We start from the raw sequence: 18761 nt of genomic DNA on the forward strand, positions 1-18761 counted from the left end.
CTCACCCTCCACCCCACCCCGACCTTTCACCATCCGCCTTGGGCCAGTGCAGTAAAAAGACTCTAGCAATTTGGATATAATGTGTCTCCACCCAAACTCATGCTGAACCTTGTTTTCTGGTCTAGTGACATTGAAAGGGAGTGGGACCATGAACAGGGACACCCATGGATGGGGACAGTGAATGAGCGCTGGACTGTGTGCCGAAGAAGCAGATTGACTCTTATGAAAGAGGAGGCTGGGCCCTTCTTGCTCTTGCCTTTTGTCCTGCCATGTGGTATCTCTTTGATGCATAGCTTCCCTCTAATGATATTCTACAACATGATGTAGCCAGGTGTACCCAGAGATTGCTCGGCTGAAAGGAAAATGAGTGAGACTAACTCGTTCATCAAACCAACATGAACTTAACTAAGATGATGAACTTTGCAAGATGTCTGCCCAGCCATCTCCCTGTCCCAGCCTCTAGAACTGTATCCCACCCGAGTTATATATTCCCCCGCCTGTGGTCATTGTCCATAACACAGAGTGGACTTGACAAAAGAGCAAAAGCAGTACAATGGAGCAGAGATCATCTTTCGAACGATTGATGCCTAAAAAAAAAAAAATGCTACGTACATGTGAACGAGAAAGAAGAAAGAACTTCAGCAAAGACCATTCATTCACCTCCGCAAACGTCAACTCGAGATGAATTATTCACCGGACTGTAGAGGGAAAGTCTATTTTAAACATCCTCTGGTAGGAACATGAATTTTGAATTTTCCCAGATCCCCAATCCAGAAACAAGGTCATTGATAAGATGGAACTTATCAAAATTACAAAGTGATGTGAGAAAGACACTGGAGGAGGAGTAGGAAGGACAGGGGTGTGCAAGGATGAGAGGAGGAGATCTCTGAGAGGTAGCAGATCCCAAGAACAGCGATCCTGGGAAGTTCCAGAATATTTTGGGTTGAAATTCAGTGTGACTAAAACCGTGCCCACATTCTACAGTTACCCAGAAATGGGGAGAGAATCGGGGCAGAGTGGCCATGCCGTGGTCTGTCCTTTGAAGTCTGTACTGTCCTGTTCAGGTGATCACCACTGGTTATTCTTGCTTCCATTCCAGTCACTGAGCTTACAAAGCTTCCTGATTCCTAACATACATCCCACCCAGAAGGTGGGTGTCCCGGGCAAGCAGTCGAACTGCAGCTGCAGCCATAACCGTTTCTTTGATTTTTATATTTGCTCGGGTACTTTGGAACTGGCTTCAATTTCTTTCCAGGAAAGCCCATTAGGATCGCTCAAAGAATCTAGTAAATTCTGGACCCTTCGCCCTCCCACAGTAACTCCTGCAGAAGCTTAGCCCTTATTATTAAAAAGCAAAAACAAAAACAAACCCAGCCCCAGCCACCGTTGTCATTTCCATTTCCATTTGCCCGCCGCGTTCTGTGTGTGCAGCAGGCATGCTATGCCTCCCTGTGTTTCATCTCATTTGCCTGCTGCCACAGGCTACAATGTGGAACAAAGTTCACTTTCAAATCCAATCTCAAACAAAATGAAAAGGCCAGAAAATCATGAAAGAGAAAGCCGGTTACAGCCATTAATCTGGATCTCCCTGCAGGTTCTTTAACTGTGGCTATCAAATGCGAGCAGGAAGAATCTGCTCCTGCACGCAGCTGCCGGGGCTTTGACCCTGGTCACAAGCTACTGTCAATCAGAGGAACTGCTCCTGACGAGAGCCTGGAGTGACTGCGGGCTGCAGCGGCAGACATCCCTGCGCACTACTGAACGGCCGGGAAGCTGCACCTCTTTCTCTGATAACAGTAGCAATCCCTGGGGCCTTACAGCATAGTGGGAATCGCCCTCCATTTATGTCACATACTAGATTTAGGACGGAGGGATCCAGTCGGCAGTGATGGAGTTTCCTGAGGGCCGGTATGCCATTTATTAGAAAACAAGCCAAAGCTTTAAAACCCACAAAGCTTTTACCTTTCTGCTTGAAAGGAAGTGACCACGACAGGAATCTTTAAATCCATCCATGGACCCCGATGAAGTTTACATGCAGTTGAGACTAGAGAGAACTGTGTTTTATTTCTGAGTTAATTCTGACTTGATGGGTTATCTTGGAGGAGTGGGCTCAAATGGGCCCGGAATCTTGTCAAACAGATATACACAGACACACACCCAGAACACACACACACACACACACAGATACAAATACACAGACACACACACAGTCACACAGATACACAGACACACACATACACAGGCAAACACAGAGTCATACACACACACAGATACACACACAGAGACACACAGGCACAGACATACACCCATGGAGACATACACACACAGAAACACACACACACACACAGACATACACACACACACACACACACACACACACACACACACACAGGCACAGAGACACAGACACAGACAAAACACACAAACCATGACAAGGTTAAAGATTTGTCACTGAGGAGAAATGCTGGGGACATAGAAACTACCCATGACTTCTCCAGAGTGGAACCAGAGTAAAGCTGGCCCTGATGTGAGGGCTTGTGCCTAGTCTTACTTATTCTTATTTGTCTTTAGTTTAACCCCTGGGAGGCTGGCTCCTTTCTGAAGGGAAATGAAGGAGGGGTGGATCTGGAGGAGAAGGGAGGTAGCAGGAGTAGGGTGGGGGGAACTGCGGTAGTGGAGGTAAAGGAATCTGCACTCGTGATGTACTGTAGGAGAGAAAAATAGAAGTCTGTCAGACTGTCAGTGGGAGCATCCAGGCGTCAGCTCTCAGAAAGCAGGTGGGGAGGATTACACTTTATTAGCTCAAAAGAATCTGCATGTTTCCTACTTCTGTTGTCTAGTTCGGATCGGATCTGGCCTGGTTTTCTGATGCTGGGGGTCAAATCCACAGCCGTGTACACACTAGACTAATGCTTTATAAGTGAGCTACATCCCCAGTCCACCCCCTGAGACTGCAAAGCTACGTATCTTGTACATTCAGAAAGCAAGTGTTCCAGCCCTCATCCTGCCTGGCTGTGAACACTAGAGAGGCATCTGATTTTTCACGGAGCAGAGAAATTGAGGTGGCTGCAGATCAAGCTATGCATTTGCTGGGATGTGCAGTCTGTGCCATGGGCTGCCTCTTTCCCAGAATTATATCTGATTGATCCTCTTTAAATAAATCTGGCTAGCTAACAAATAGCTCTCTTTGCCAGCGTTTTCTCAATATGGTCTCCAGACTCTTTATGGTGTAAAAAAAAATTACCAAATAAAATTCATAAAAAGGCAACAAGAAACATATCTTACAAAATTTCTGTAAAGAATTCAAACATTGTTCCTATGCCAGGAACACACAGCTGTGGGCCTGACGTGGCAGAACCATCTGCTAGAAGCCCCACTCGATAGATCCTTGAAGGAGGCTGAGCTGAGTAGGTGCGGTCTTTGTTGAAAACACAAAACCCCACAACTATGGAGCTTTTCTGGGTTGTGTTTTTTTTTTCTTACGCTGCCATCTGTCCATTTGGATGGAACTGTCACATGAGTGTATTATAAGCACAAGACAGAGCAGACAATGTGGGCAAAATACAATTGCTTGGAGCAAATGGGTGTTTACTTCTTCACGCTGGGGCAGGAGACGAGCGCACCTATGGGACAGATGGGAGCCCTCAGAACATGAACACTACAAAAGCGTTTGTCAAACTGTGGATATTTTCATCATCCCAGCCCAGAGCAAGTATCCTAACATACTTAGGTCTTTTCTAAATATAAATATAAATGCAATATTTTATACTAACAAAATGATATAGTGTTTTAGGTTTCTAAAGAAATCTTGTCAAATTATTACCGAGCTTACTAGTAAATCTTAGTAAAATGCCTTTTATTTCTTTATTGCTATATGTCATCATGGCTGCCAGAGTTCAGGCCTAAGGCCTGAGGATTTTATGCCAGTCACATGGAGAAGAAGCTCATGGCCTCTTTAAGACTACCCAGGACAGGGCTGGGATTCTATGCCCTCAGGACAAGTGTTTTCTCTGATACTGAGTTTCTCTTTCTGAGCCAGGGGCATTGCTGAAGGTATTAGACCTTTTCTCAGGATCATGTGTTTACACGCATGATCCTGAGAAACTATGGTGGAAATAAATTACATAAAAAATATATTTATCAGATGGTTCAAAAATACATTTGTGATATTGTAATATGTGTGCATAGATAAAAACATGCTCTGATGGAGCGATCAGGGAATCGAATGCCATAATCATACTAAGTAATGGTAATAAACAAGATTCTGTTTATTACTATTTAGCACAGTAATAAACGATGCATTGATTTTACTAGTCAAAGTTGCATATGCTTCTGATTCTGAGGTGACATTTTAACTATATTCAGAGTCACAGGCAACACTGAATTACAAGTTAACAAAGTTGTCTCCACCATCCAAATTTGCATGCCTTGGAAGTCTATACATGGACTTTTTGCTATTTCAGGTTGAGACCCCTATTATCTCTATGGTTATTCCCTTGCTAGATGTGATGAACAAGGCCTCAACAGCCAAGTAGTGACTACACATGTGGAGTGAATATAGAACGTGATGTGATGCCAGCTTGCTGTACCCTGAACTTTCTCTGTCAAAGAGCATGTGTGCACCTCCACTCAAGCTCCAGGATGGTGGCCTTCCAAAGGCTAGAATTTCTCTCCTACACATCCTGCTTACTCTCCATGTCCTTTCTCCTAAGCATCCTAATTGCTAACATGTACCTCTCCTCTGGATGTCTTTCCTGTTCTGTGAGCTCTCCCATCCCTTTCCTTTCTCTCTCTTTTCTTCCTTTCTGATCCCATCATCGTTACCCAGCCACAGGTGCACTGGTCCCTCCTAGTTCTTCAATAGTTACATGGTTCTCAATGAAATGAACGACTGGGGTGCTTGTCTCTGCTGCTTCCCACCCTGTCCCTCTGACTCAATACCTGTGGAGATGAAGCGGAGAATGCAGACAAACTGTGTGCTCAACATATCCTCAGAGAGAGTACAAGGCCTGTTCTTTTCTCCTAGGAGTTCTGTCTGGCTGTAAAATTTCAAAAGACAAATGTGCTAAGTCCTTGTTGGATATGAGCTGTGTGCACGAAGGGACTGTTGAATTAAATGACCCCGAGAGTCTTACGTACCTTTGAAATTCCCATGGCAATTGTGTCTGAGCTACTCGAAATTTTTTATGCAAACGTGGTGCTTGTGTGTTGGTTATAACTATGGGAGTCTCTGGATGTAGAATCGGGCAGTAAGTAGAACTTAGAATGGGCGTTGCCCCTTTGTGAGATGTATGAAATTTAATTTTGTTGGGCTGTTGGTTTGCTAGATGCTTTGGTCTCATGGAAAAGCAAGGTATATATATTTCATATATTTTCATATATTTCATATATTTTCATATATTTCATATATTTTCATATATTTCATGTATTTCAATGACTGCCTCATTGTAAGATATGCCTCAGCCACACATTGGCTAATGGCCCCTAATATTGCTGAAGGGGGATTGCAGTGCTGCTCAACATAAAACAGAGCACATAGTTTTCTTAAATGAAATTAGCTTTCCTTTGTCCTGCTACCAAGCATAAAGTTTGGTCATGGCGAGAAGTGAAGAAACATGTTAAATCTTATCAAATTCTATGTAGGGGTGGCCACTGTTAATTCACGAACAACTTTCCAGACAACTGTCTGCTCATTGAAATATATGAGGATACAGATACTGGTAATGTTATACAAGAAGATTAATTTTTATATTAACATTATTATGACTATGACATGATTATCTTTCCGAGTCTATAAATACAGTACTCCATCATTCATTCTATTGGGGACTTGGTTGCCCATTAAATGGAGGCATCATAAGCTATTAGTCAACCCATTTGCTATTTGGGGAAATCTACTTTTGGAAGCTGAATGAACCTGGTGATGGAGTACAGGGCTGCCTCAGTGGTGTGTGTATCCTGGCACTCCTCACTTTAGTCAGCGTTATCATTAGCTGAAGAGCCATTCGCTGCAAGAAGCTGGCAGTTCCTTGCTCTGAGACACCAGAGACCACACATTACAGGCCAAATTGAATCAACAGATGGAGCCTACAAGAATTACAAAGGCACTCAGTGCAACTGGGAAAATGTCCCCCTCTTATTCTGTGTAGTGGGAAAAGAACAAAGAAGTCAGCTCATAAAAGATACACCCAACTCACTGACGAAAATAAGAGTAACTCATCATCAGGCACATGTTTTCAGTACTCCCTAACAAGAGCAGCACATAGGATCGTATGTTCAAAGATACTGTCTATCCCACTGTGTGTACATTCTCTGGAGGAATAGAACTGGTAAGACTGACTTTATATTAAAAGAGCATTTGCCTGTTTGGTTGGACAGTCCAGCAATGGCTACCTCACATTAATGAAGCTAAGAACTAGGGTAGCTCAGTCCCTAAGTCTGGACGACTCAGAAAACCCAATCTGCTTTGGAGTCATCCAGCCTGAAGGATTGCTGAAAAGCTATTGGTCTTCAATCCAGAAGAAGGCTGGAGGAGCTGAGTTCCGGTGACAGCAGAGCACAGCAGTGGGAGGAGCATCAAGATATGACCGTGGTAGATGAACTCAACAGAAGGACTTTAAAGTAAGCAAGCAAGCAGTCAAACCTTTCCTCTTGAAATTCCTTTCATCCTGGCTGCCCACCAGAAGGTACCTCTTACATTTAAGGTGGGTGCTCCTATCTCAATTAACCCCAGCAAGAAAACCCCTCACAGGCATGCCCAGAGGCAAATGTAATCTAGAGTATTTCTCACAAGTGTGCTCTACATCCTGTCAGGTTGCAATTCGGTATTAACCATCACATCTAAGCATCTCCCAAATAGGAAGCCGTTATGCCAGCATCCCCGGGACCCACAGAGCATCCTGCATCTGGTACACAGAATTAGGCCAGGCTCCTGGTTGGAGGAATTCTCCATCATTAAGTAATCAGTGCCCCACATGTGGAAGAGGAAACCAGAACCATGCAGGTTCCCTAATTTACAGACGAGCCTGTGATACATGGTTACATGCAGCCTAGAAGCAGGACTGGATGAGCAAATGTGGATGACATCATACTGGGTTCATATGTAGTCTACACTGAAGAATGAGTAAGAATCGGGAAGTTCACAGTGCTGGTCTGCTCACTTCTAGGAAATCTGGATGGGACACGAAGTTTGTGGTCCTCTCAGTAGGAATGCAACATTATTCAAAGCTTCCCTTTGAACTCTCGTTTTACTAGACATCAATTAGTCCTCCGATGTAAAGAAAACCTCCTTTCCTGTCATATGTTGCACTGCCCACTGGTCTCACAAGCCTACTGTGATTGTCATTCAAAAACACTGGAACTCTTAAATAGACATTTAAAATATGTTCCTGTCTGATAAATTCCAAGATGAATGTCTATATTACCTCGTTAAGAATGTAGCTGATACAGTAGCTACCTGCATCCATACACGTACAAAGTGTTCACATATTTCTTGGGAGTTACATAGGTTCATGATATTGACATGGTACATACTTAGGTGATTGGGCTGAGGCCTAGGAGAAAGAAAAAAAAATACAATGTTCATACACGTGGACTTTAGTTGGAGTTTAGTGGGAGGGAAAAAAGGAGAATGGCAGGGACCACGAAAAGACCAGTATGTAAAGTAACTTGTCTACTGTTGCATATAGTATGACTTCAAAACCAAACCCAGGAGTCAGAGACTCCACTAATATGTGCGTCTGAACCCCGAAATGCTCCACATATTCCCTGCCCCAGAAGATGCTACTTTAACTGGTCAAGAAGCAGTGGCTCTCAGAGGCCAAAGAAACCACCTTTGACCTCAGTACAGACCCCTCAAGAAGAAAATACTGTTAAGTGGCTAGGAGCGATGACTCCATCCTGTGTGCAGATGATGCTAGCTTGGATGTTCCTCTAAATATCCTCTTGGAGTTGGGAAGAATCTGTCCATTTGTTTATTCCATTCTGAGCATACCCTGGCATTCCGCTGCCAGAAAAATCTTCTCCTTCCGGTCTTCCCTGCATTGTCTGCAGGTGCCTTCAAGCCACCCAATGAAGCCCTCCACAGCATGAGCGCAATGGGCTCCGCTGAATGTTTGGCAGTGGGTGCTGCCTGGCCTGTTTTGCACACGCATTTTGGGAGCTTTCCAAACAGATGCATACACATCTTCACTCTCTTGGCAGGAGGCTGAGAATTTAAGGATTCTTGTGGGGAATTTATGCTGTTCTGAAAACTTAACCCATCATGCACACAACATAAAAGAACATCTATTAAAGACACGACCTTTTGCCTCCTTCCCTCTCTGTTGTCTGGCCTCCCGGTGTCTTTGATGCCTTTTATTAAAGCATTAGCCACTTTTCTTTATGGACGGGTGGTTTTCACTGTCCTGAGCTCTCTAGGGTCTATTTTATTTTCAACAATGATTTCCATTTTATCTGAATCTATTGTTGTGGCCAGAGATGTGCTTCTTTATGCAGAAAGTGCTATCAGTAGGAATGGAGGGAAAAACGTGTCTGAAATCCATTTGGGGGCAATTTAGCAAAATGGGGATAGATAAATGAGAGTAACCTATGATTTTATTACCTTGAGCTACATGCTAACAAGGACAAAATAGGAAGTGCCTACGGCAGCCAGAGAGAAGTAAAGTGACCAGCAATCCGGTTGGGAAACTCTAAACAATATCTCTCATTCCTCAGAGTCTCCCTGTCCTCACATGATCAGCGAGAACAAAGAAAGCCTCGCATATAAGGAAGATTTTATAATTTCATATCTGCCTCTATTTGTCTGGGCTAAACACAGCCAAGAGCCTTTTAATATTCTCCCCTAAGGACACTCGGAAAAGTCACCAAATAGGAATTACTCTGTTAAAAAAAAAAAAGGCAGCGAGACACTGCTCTGCAAACAGTGTTTCCTTAGGCTGCAAGAACTGCTGATAAAAAAACGAGCACATGAAGAGAAGGAACCGGTTGATGAAGAATAAGACAGCAGCCCAGCCTCCTGTACGTGACATTGCAAGTGATTTTGCTAACAGTTGGCAGGAACCTTCTTTGATGAATACACCCATGGAGGGAAGGAGTTCCGCCCCCTCCATCTGCCCATATTGTCCTGGTTTTTGTTTCGAATATGTGTCCTTCGACTGTGCCTTTACCCACTTTCTGATCGCTTCTTTCCTTTCCCCTCTCACCTGTGTAACCTGATTATACCTGACAAGGATCCCTTCCCAATCTCTTCCCACTGCTCCCAGCCTTGGCATCCAGACACAGGCATTTAGACATCTGCACTGACTCATCCAGACTATTGTTCAGCTCCGCAGGATGCCCTGAAGAGAGACTCTCAAGCAGGGTCTGACAGACTCCTTACTAGTTGGGAGTTTATTTTTTTTCCTTTTTTAGGGTAACTGCTTCAGCTAGGAGATCACAAAGACATGGAAGCCCCCTGCCTCTGCTCCCCTCCTGGCACCCAGAACTGGGGACTGAAGATCAGCAGAGACCTAGGGGCACCCCATGGAGGATTGCTTGAAAGGTCTTGTAAAACAAAGGAAGTGTCTCTGAGCCCTTTAGTGCATTAGCAGCAGCTCTTGATTCCAGATAGGCTAGTGCACCAACAACTCCCTTTCCCCCATAAGAATAACAGTGGCTAAGGAGAACACACTTCCAACTGTGAAGCAATTAGAGTGCTGTTGAATGGCTGATTGCTTGCGTGGGCTCCCCTTAGTTCCCTGGTGGAGCGCGCTTACAGTTCTGCAATTGGATAAAATGGATTGGAGTGAGCGCTGCCACATAGAACTGCCAGCTGTTCTACTGTTAATAAAGACGCTCTTTAGCTATTAATACATCCCATTCTTCCACGTCCTGCCCGTTCAAACAAAATATCTTTGTTTGTGGAGGGGGTGTGACTGCACCTGCTCATGACTGGAGAATCTGTGGCCTGTGGAGGTCCCCTTGTTACCACTCCATAGCAATTGTAGCTTCCAGACAGCATCTTCTCATAAAGAAAATGGAGACACCAGAATGTGGGACGAAAATTAAAAGGGGTAAAAAAATGAAGCTATGGGTGCGACCGTGCTGTGGCTTCTTCAAATGGTGTTTGGTGTGATCACATTCTGGCTTATTGGGAAACCTTATAATTTAAACTCACTTAGCGTTTACTTGTAAGCAAGTTCTGTGTGACTAATAATTCCTTCTCTCTCTCTCTCTCTCTCTCTCTCTCTCTCTCTCTCTCTCTCTCTCTCTCTCTCTTTCAGGCGTAGTTATTTAAATATTCCTGGGAGCAAAGGCTTGTGAATTCTACAAGGTAACATGAGTAGATGACAGTGCCACTTCAGGCTGTGTCACTAAGGGGAGAAGCCACTTATCAATAAGTAAAGCACTTATTTCTTCTGACCTGCAAGTACAATGCTGGGCTCTTTTTGGCATTTGGTTATCATGGAATTTACAATAACTGGGAGACTATATGCATATATTATATATGTGTAGGAGAGAAAATAAGCCCACTCGAGCGAGCCAAGCGATTTTTATTCCCATTGTTGTGCAGATAGAAACCACACAATGTTGAATGGGATTTATTCTACAGTTGCAGGCATAGCCACAAGTTGACACCATCTGTTAGAGCACATTTGAAGCTCTTATGAAGATGACGTCCAGTTGCCAAGGATACCATCATGAACACAGCCACTGCCTAATCCAAGGCAAGCGGAAGACAGAGGAAATCAGAAAGGAGGCATTTGCAGTAGTTATCATCAACCGTGGCAGGCGCGTGCTCTCCCGGGAGTATTCGTCTGCTGCAGCTGCTACAACATAGTGCCACAGACTTGGTAGCTGGGACCTCAGACAGTTGTTTCTGTCAGTTTTGTAAGTGGCCAGGTTCACGCTGTGCCGTCCCACCTGTGGGTGCCTAGGACCAAAAGATGGGGAAGAACAATGTGACTTCCTAAGACATGGTTGTGTCAGGGGTCTAGTACAGGAGCTAAAGGTCATCTAGGACTCTCTGAAGAGTCTTGAGCAACAATGGGAGTGGGATAGAGCTGAGAATTGCCACAAAAGAAACTGTTAGCTTCTCCAAGACCCTGGTGTCTGCAGAGGTCCCAAGCAGCTTCTACAGCTACCTCAGACCACAGGTTCAGAAGCCCCGGGGGGACTTTCTGCCAAGGACATTTGAAATATCCAGCGATTGGAAATGGTCATTGCCTCCTTCTTTCTTGGGTCTTCCACTCACTGGGCAGAATGAGGTGGTTTAGGGAAGGTAAGAAACCAAGTCTCTCTGTTCTTTGAGCTTCCCGTAAATGGTCCTGGAACTTGGAGAGCTTAACCTGACTCTAAGTTGGAGCTTGGAGATTCCAGTTACAACTGCAATAAACTACATTTCAGCAGTCAATATCATGAGAAGGCTGTCCAGCTTACCCAGTAAAAGGGCTTTTGAAAAAGTTAAAGGTAATAGTAACTGGGAAAAGGGTGTAGCTTAATGCTCTTTCCTAGCTTACATACTTTTGTAAGCAGCCCCATTTCTTCCTCTGAGGGGCATAGAAACATCTAATTTGGGAAAGAGCAAAAGAACCATACAGGATCTGCAGTAACGTAGGACTGGGTGATAATTGTGTTGGATAGGAAGTGAACTTCATCCTTTCTCTTGAGAAAATTCCTACAAAGTACAAGTAGAGTATGTTTCTTTTTAAAGTACTCAGCAGCTCCAATCCACCAGAGACAGGGGGGACAGCCATCATAAGATAGGGGTGGCTCATCTTCATGGCGACGAGTTTCTAAGTTACATTCAATTTGGTGTTTGTTCATCCCTAAATCTGTACTTGTCTACCCCTATTGTAATTAGGAGTTCCTGTGAAATTTTATTTTAGAAGCAAATTTTAGTACATACTCTTCCTTTCAAGTCTAACCCATTTCCCCACATCTTTATTTCCAGTTGAATTGTGTGTGTGTTGTTGTTCTTCTTCTTCCTCTCCCTCTTCCTCTCCTTCTCCCTCTTCCTTCTCCTCCTCCTCCCCCTCCTTCTTTCTTCAAGTATAAGGTTTTCATTTCCTTTTTAAAAATAATTTATTTATTTTATGTGCATTGGTGAGGGTGTCAGATTCCCAGGAATTGGAGTTGCAGACAGTTGTGAATCACCATGCAGTTGCTGGGAATTGAACTCAGGACCTCTGGAAGAGGAGCGAGTGTGCCTAACCACTGAGCCATCTCGAGGTTCTCATTTCTTTCTTATTTTTTTTTGTCTTTCTCTAACACTTGAGTTGATGGATTTAATTAACACTGAATCTATCTCCTGTCACCATGCAAAGCTGCCAAAAAATTCACAATTCAATTGTGTTGGTTGTAACAGAACAAGTCATAAAAGACAGCACAATATTTTAGTACTATCATACAGTAAAAAACTGAAATTACAACAAATATAATGTGTACATGTAATTCAATATTTAGTTTTTAAAATATGAAAGTTTCTTAAGTGTATATTATTTGACACACATAGAATTGGAATTTAGTATTCACCAAGTTGTAAAAGTTTAATGAACTTCTAGTAATCTTTTTTTTTCTTTTTTCTTTTCTTTTAGTGGATATTTTCTTTATTTACATTTCAAACATTATCCCCTTTCCCGGTTTCCCCTCAGAAATCCCTTATTCCATCCCCCTCCCCTTGCTTCTATGACTGTGCTCCCCACCCACCCGCTCCCTTCCGCTTCCGCACCCTGGTACTCCCCTACACTGTGGCGAGGTTTTCATTTCTTAAAACTACTTCATATTCCATATCATATTCTTCTGTATGCTGTCTCATATAAGTTCATTCATTCTCTTTGCAAAAAGGTGATATGATTTATCTTTTAAAATGCATTTTACACTTGGGATTGAGAGACCCAGGTTTGGTCTCTTTTATGTCAAGACCATGTGCAAGGTATATTTTTTGGATCATCAGTCCATGCATTGCCACCAACATGGTACAAACCTTTTCTGATTTTAAAAGGATTGTTTCTTTTTCTCCTATATTAATGCCCATCACCTTATGTTTGTTTATACCTAATTGGTTACATATCCTTTGTGTATGTGTGTGCTGAAGTGGGATATTATGGTCCCTTTTATTTTTGATCTGCACTATATACTATTTATTAGAAGTTTGTCAAGTATACTGTAATATAAATGGAAGTATAACTTAATAATCAATACAGTATGCATGACTACTTGACCTAGTTCCTACTCTGACATATCTAACTCTCACAGAGTGGTAACCACTGACAGGGCAGAAGAAAGATCTGCTTTCCTGGGTCTAGAACCATCATCAGCTTCAGAAGAAAGCTGCCCTCTAACTCTATCTCTTCCAACAGCCAGACTCTGCCTTTTGTTCCGTCCTTCCACCTTCCACTCTTATACCTGAGCCTCATCTGGTACAAAGAAAGAGAACTGCAGGCTGGGTGAGTGGTGATGGGTTACGCCTTTAATCCCAGATCTCGGGAGGCAGAGGCAGGCAGATCTCTGAGTCTGAGGCCAGTCTGGTCTACTGAGTGAGTTCAAGGACAGCCAGAGCTACACAGAGAAGCTCTGTTTTGAAAAAGTTTTAAAACAATGGAGAGAAAGAAAGAAAGAAAGAAGGAAGGAAGAAAGGAAGGAAAGGAGGAAGGAAGGAAGAATGAGTGAATTGATAAGAGAATGGTACCCATTCTGTCCCTCTATTCCAAGAGCCAGGACACGACTGCTCTTCTAGAGACCAATGTATCAACCAAGCACTAGGGTCTTTTGTATTTGTGTCCCAGAATTCTTTTAATCCACACATTATATAGTTCCTGTCTTCCATATATTAAAGGTCTGATCCATATGGAATGATAACTGGTGATCACACAAGCTATGACAAGACTAGAGTTTCCATGGTAAAAGAGGCCTAGAAGTGAGAGACTTGTATTTTCTAGAACATATAATATAGAACTTTGAAATATATTAGCAATCCAATAAATTCTAATTTGAGGGCAGGAATGGAGAATATATGATTTAGAATCCCTACCTCCATATTAGGAAACTATCAACCCAGAATAAATTATCTGAGATATTAGGGTGGTTTGTCAAACCATACAAATAAAATAACAAAACAAAAGAGAGAAGGCATAGAACTCAGGGGGGTTGGCCAGTTCTTTGGTTCTGTCCATGGTTTCTGTCAACTCTCCCATCCTGGATAGCATATTTATCTTTGCACTGCCTGTCCGCTTAGCAGCAAATGGGTTTATCAGTGACAGACACTATTTTTATATAACATCACTACCTGAGGAAAAGAAAGACTCATTTAAACATGGAAACTTAACTATATTTTTGCACCAGTACCTAGGAAACAGGGAGTGAATGAGAAATTGGTCCAAGCCAATTGCAGTCCACCTCTGTCCAGCGGTGGCTTCCATCCTCCTCTGACTGCTAATAGGGAAATTTCTAAGGTTGAGGATGGAGGTCGAATGGCAAAGGGTTTCCCCAGTACTCTACAGAAAAAAGAAGAAAAGGATGGAAGGATGGAGAGGAGAAAGGGGGAGAAGTAAAAGAAGGGTAAAAAGAAAGAAAAGAAGCAGGGAGTGAAGGAAAGGGAAACAAGAAAGGAAAGCCAGTTTGTTGTTGTGAACAAACCTCAGGTTATTCAAAATACAAGGAAGATAAGATACATTTAGAACAGAGACGAATCAATGAATGAAGCACCTATGAGCTATCTCGTGATGGGCTCTGAGATTCTGCAACACTCTATTTCTATGGCTTGTTCTTTACTTTATTAAAATAAAGCTAGTTAGACATATACAGAAGTAAACTGACTGATGATGTTCTACAAAGAGATATTAGAGACAGGCCTTATGCATTTGGGGGTACTAGAGGACCATCTAGATCATCCTCAGTTTCTTTATTATTTTATTTTATTGATTAAGAGTTGTATGGGTCTTACTCAGTAGCTTAGGTAGCCTTGACCTTTTGATCTTTGTGCCTCAGCTTTTGAAGCCTTGATTTTGCAGATGCACACCATCGTGCCTGGCTTTATCCCTATCTAGAGTATACACAACCATGGCTCCGGGGGTATGAAAGTTTAGAAGAGAGCAGAGCATGCTGGGAAAATAGAAGAAATACTGAAATTGTCAAGAACATAGTATCAGAAGCCCCAAATTCAAATCCATCCTGCCAAATGCTATACAAGTTTGATCATGTCACATAACTTTCTGTGTATGAAATACTTTGCTTATAAATTACAGATACTAAGTAATTAGGGTGTCACTGAAAAGACTATAACAATAACAACAACAATAATAAATAATAAATAATAAATAATTTATAAGCATTAGCTTCTTTATTCCATAAGAGCTTCTGTTGCCAGGCAGTGGTAGCCTATGCCTTTAAGGTCTACTGAGCCTTACTCAGTAGACAGAGACAGACTGCTTCTACTGAGCAAGTTCCAAGACAGTCATGGCTACATAGAGAAACCCTGTGTCAACCTCAGTAGTTAAGAGAACTGACTGCTCCTCCAGAGTTTCTGAGTTCAATTTCCACATGGTGGCTCACAACCATCTGTAATGGGAATTGATGCCTTCTTCTGGGGTACCTGAAGACAGCTACAGTGTACTCATAATATATAGTAAGTAAATAAATCTTTTAAATAAAGTGTCTGTTAAGGGAATACCTTTTGACCAATTGTGGAACATTCAATTTCAGGTGCAGATATAGCATGTAACCAGACCTAAAGGCCCTCTATACTTTATTCAACACTTGGCAGTTCCCACGACAAACTCTGAATTCCACTACACTCTTTTCTGTTCCTTACTCTCCCCTTGCTCTTTCTAAATAGCACTGCCTCTGAAGGACCAGATGCAAGAGAAAGCCAGGAAAGCAGAGATGAGAAGAAGGAAGAGATGCGCATTTAGATGAATTATTCATGACAGCACATTGTCACTACAGGTGGATATCATGGGAATTTTGCATATGAATCTCTGTTGGCAAAATAGACTAGGTAGTCGTGCCTTTGATCTTTTCTTCTCTTGCCAAATCTCAGTTGTTCTTGTTTCTTGTTTAACACGAGATGTAAATCTGCAAGAAGGATGAAGCATTTAAGGCTTAGTTGGAAACTCAGAACTTGGTCTTGAAATGTCCTAGAGCCACTTTCAGGAATGCTTATCATTCCAAATTTGAATTCTTTCAATTCCATGGACAAATCCTTAATTTCTCTGCTCCAATGAGTAAACTAGCCAGATAATCTCAACATTGATGTCTAGTTGCTTATGGTCTCTTGATGGACCTGAATGAATATGCAGCTATTCATTTCAACTCTGTACTCTCCCATTTTCATATTTTGTGAATTTACTTATTGAGGCCCAAATCAATTACTTTTAATGGCAGGCCAATAATAAATTTTAACATATGATGAATAGACTTTTTGTTTATTTTTCTCATTAGTTGTTTTATATGACTATGGTAGATATGATGAAAACAGATCCTGAATCTATGTTTGAGGACACAGAAGTTCAGAGTAGGCAACAACTTGATGTTTTGTTCTAATTTTCTCTGAGGGAAAGAAATGCTGACTGTGTCAATCAGGCACAGTGTGTAGAAATGGGGGCGATACCACATATAAATAATGAATTACTAATAAGCTAGTTAATAAAATGAAGGCCATTCATTCTCAGGGCAGGGAATATTTAAGACAAAGTGATCTGGCAATAATGGGCAGCAACGTAGCATTAAACTAGTTTCCCAGATGTTTTCCATAGACCCTTTCTTGTTGAGAAGGGAAACAAGCAAGATTTTGTTGTCAACAAGAGATGTTGACTTGTCTTACAGTTAAAACAAATAAACACTAGTAGTTGACTTTCTGCCTGTATCTGACTCCTCTTTTTCCTCCTTATATTTACTAGCATCCAAGATGTGGAAAGTATTTCATTGAACACACCATTCTCCTCCATAAGGCACCCTTGTATCTTATAATCACAGCACTATGCTGTGCCTCATGAGGACACAGGAAATAAAAGAACACTATGATCTCAAAAGTATCAAAACGGAATATTTCAATATACTAATATCCCAAGGGAAAGATGATATCATCATCATTAGGATGCTAATGATATCAACTATATGCTTAATCATTACTTCAAGCACACTGCCTCGCTAATGGTTAATGGAGAGACCTGTGATGGGTCAAAGTGCTGGGGATAAATAGCTTTTGAAGCTCACCCCTAAATGGGACCTCTCTGTTTCTTCCTCCAAGGCTCAGGGAGTCTTGCAGAAGATGCAGAAAGAATGTTAGACCCAGATAACGCAGAGCAGTGTCATAAAATGCTTCCCCCGACATGGTGTGAACTTCACATTCATAAACTCACAGCAGCTGTTGTTACCTGCCTGAGACCTGCACCCAATGGTGTCCTTCAGCATTCTAGTGTGGAAAGAAAGAGGTGCGAGCGCCTAAGGTCTCATCCCTCCCTGAGAAGTAGTTATGGTGAGGGTGGTTAATGGGGTGTGGTGGAGTGGGAATAGGGATAACAAAGGGGTTCTCTTTCAGTAGTGTAGACACTGGTAAGGTACCATTGCTCCAGTAAATAGCCCCTGTTCTTCCTCATGCAAGAAACTCTAATTAAACTAACAAGTAAGAAAACAAACAAGAACACAGGGAAATAAGAGGGGGGATTAGAAAGAAGAGGTTTACCAGCATGGGTGTGAGAAAAGGTAATGGGGGTGGAGAATGAACAAAGTAAATTATATACATGCATGACATTGTTAAAGAGTAAAAGGTAATAAGAAAATACCAACTTGGGGTTGGGGATTTGGCTCAGAGGTAGAGCGCTTGCCTAGCAACCGCAAGGCCCTGGGTTCAGTTCCCAGCTCCGGGAAAAAAAAAAAAGAAAAAAAAAAGAAAATACCAACTTGCACTTTGTAATTCTTCAGTAAACATTTATTTTGTGCTAATACTTCTGCTATTGGAAAGCCTACTATCTCTGTTCTCACAAAGAAACATTCTCCTAGCTGTTTCTTAATTTAGATCAGTGGAGATATTGGAAAAGATATTTAGAATGAAGCAAAACATCGGCTAAAATTTGGGGGAAATTGTAATAAATGGGGAAATGTATTACTTATCTTAGTAACAATGTAACAGCGTAATAGTGTTCTCCAGCACATGAGCATGTGGTCAGCTGTAGACACATACTCATGTAAAACCTTTACCCACCCCTTAGTAAACTGCTGTCTCTCCTCTGCCCTGTGTTCCTTTTCACCCAAGACATATGACCTACATTATAGTTATGGCAACTGAACGCAGTATAATAGTCTGCAATTCCACACAGACTGTATTGAGTACCGCTGTCAGTGGGGCGCTAAGCCATGGAATGGTAGGGGGAAGGCACATGAAAGGAGACATGTGCCAAAGTAGGTAACAGTTCTAACAGCAGAATCAGACTGAATTAACTTGAAGCTTGGCTTTGATGCTTAGGATATAGTGGTCTTGAGCAAATTGTTCAGCTCCTCTGACATCATTTCCCTAGTTGTAAAATGTTTTCATATGGAATTTACAACCAGATTAAATAACAGCATGCAAGCACCTAGCTCTGTGTGGGCACTTAACAGTGATTTGAAAAGTTCCTTGAATGCTTAACAGATTAAAAGTCATAGCACACGATAACGCTAGCTGAGAGATGTAAACAAACCTCTAAACAAGTACAGATGAGGGACCGACTCCACCAGCCTGGAGGGTATGGGCTTTATGGAACATTTCCCAGAGCTGCTGCTGTTATTGTTTGTCTGTTTATTGT

This window comes from Rattus norvegicus, chromosome 18 (assembly GCF_021556685.1).
Source record: "Rattus norvegicus strain SHRSP/BbbUtx chromosome 18, alternate assembly SHRSP_T2T, whole genome shotgun sequence".
Taxonomy (NCBI): domain Eukaryota; kingdom Metazoa; phylum Chordata; class Mammalia; order Rodentia; family Muridae; genus Rattus; species Rattus norvegicus.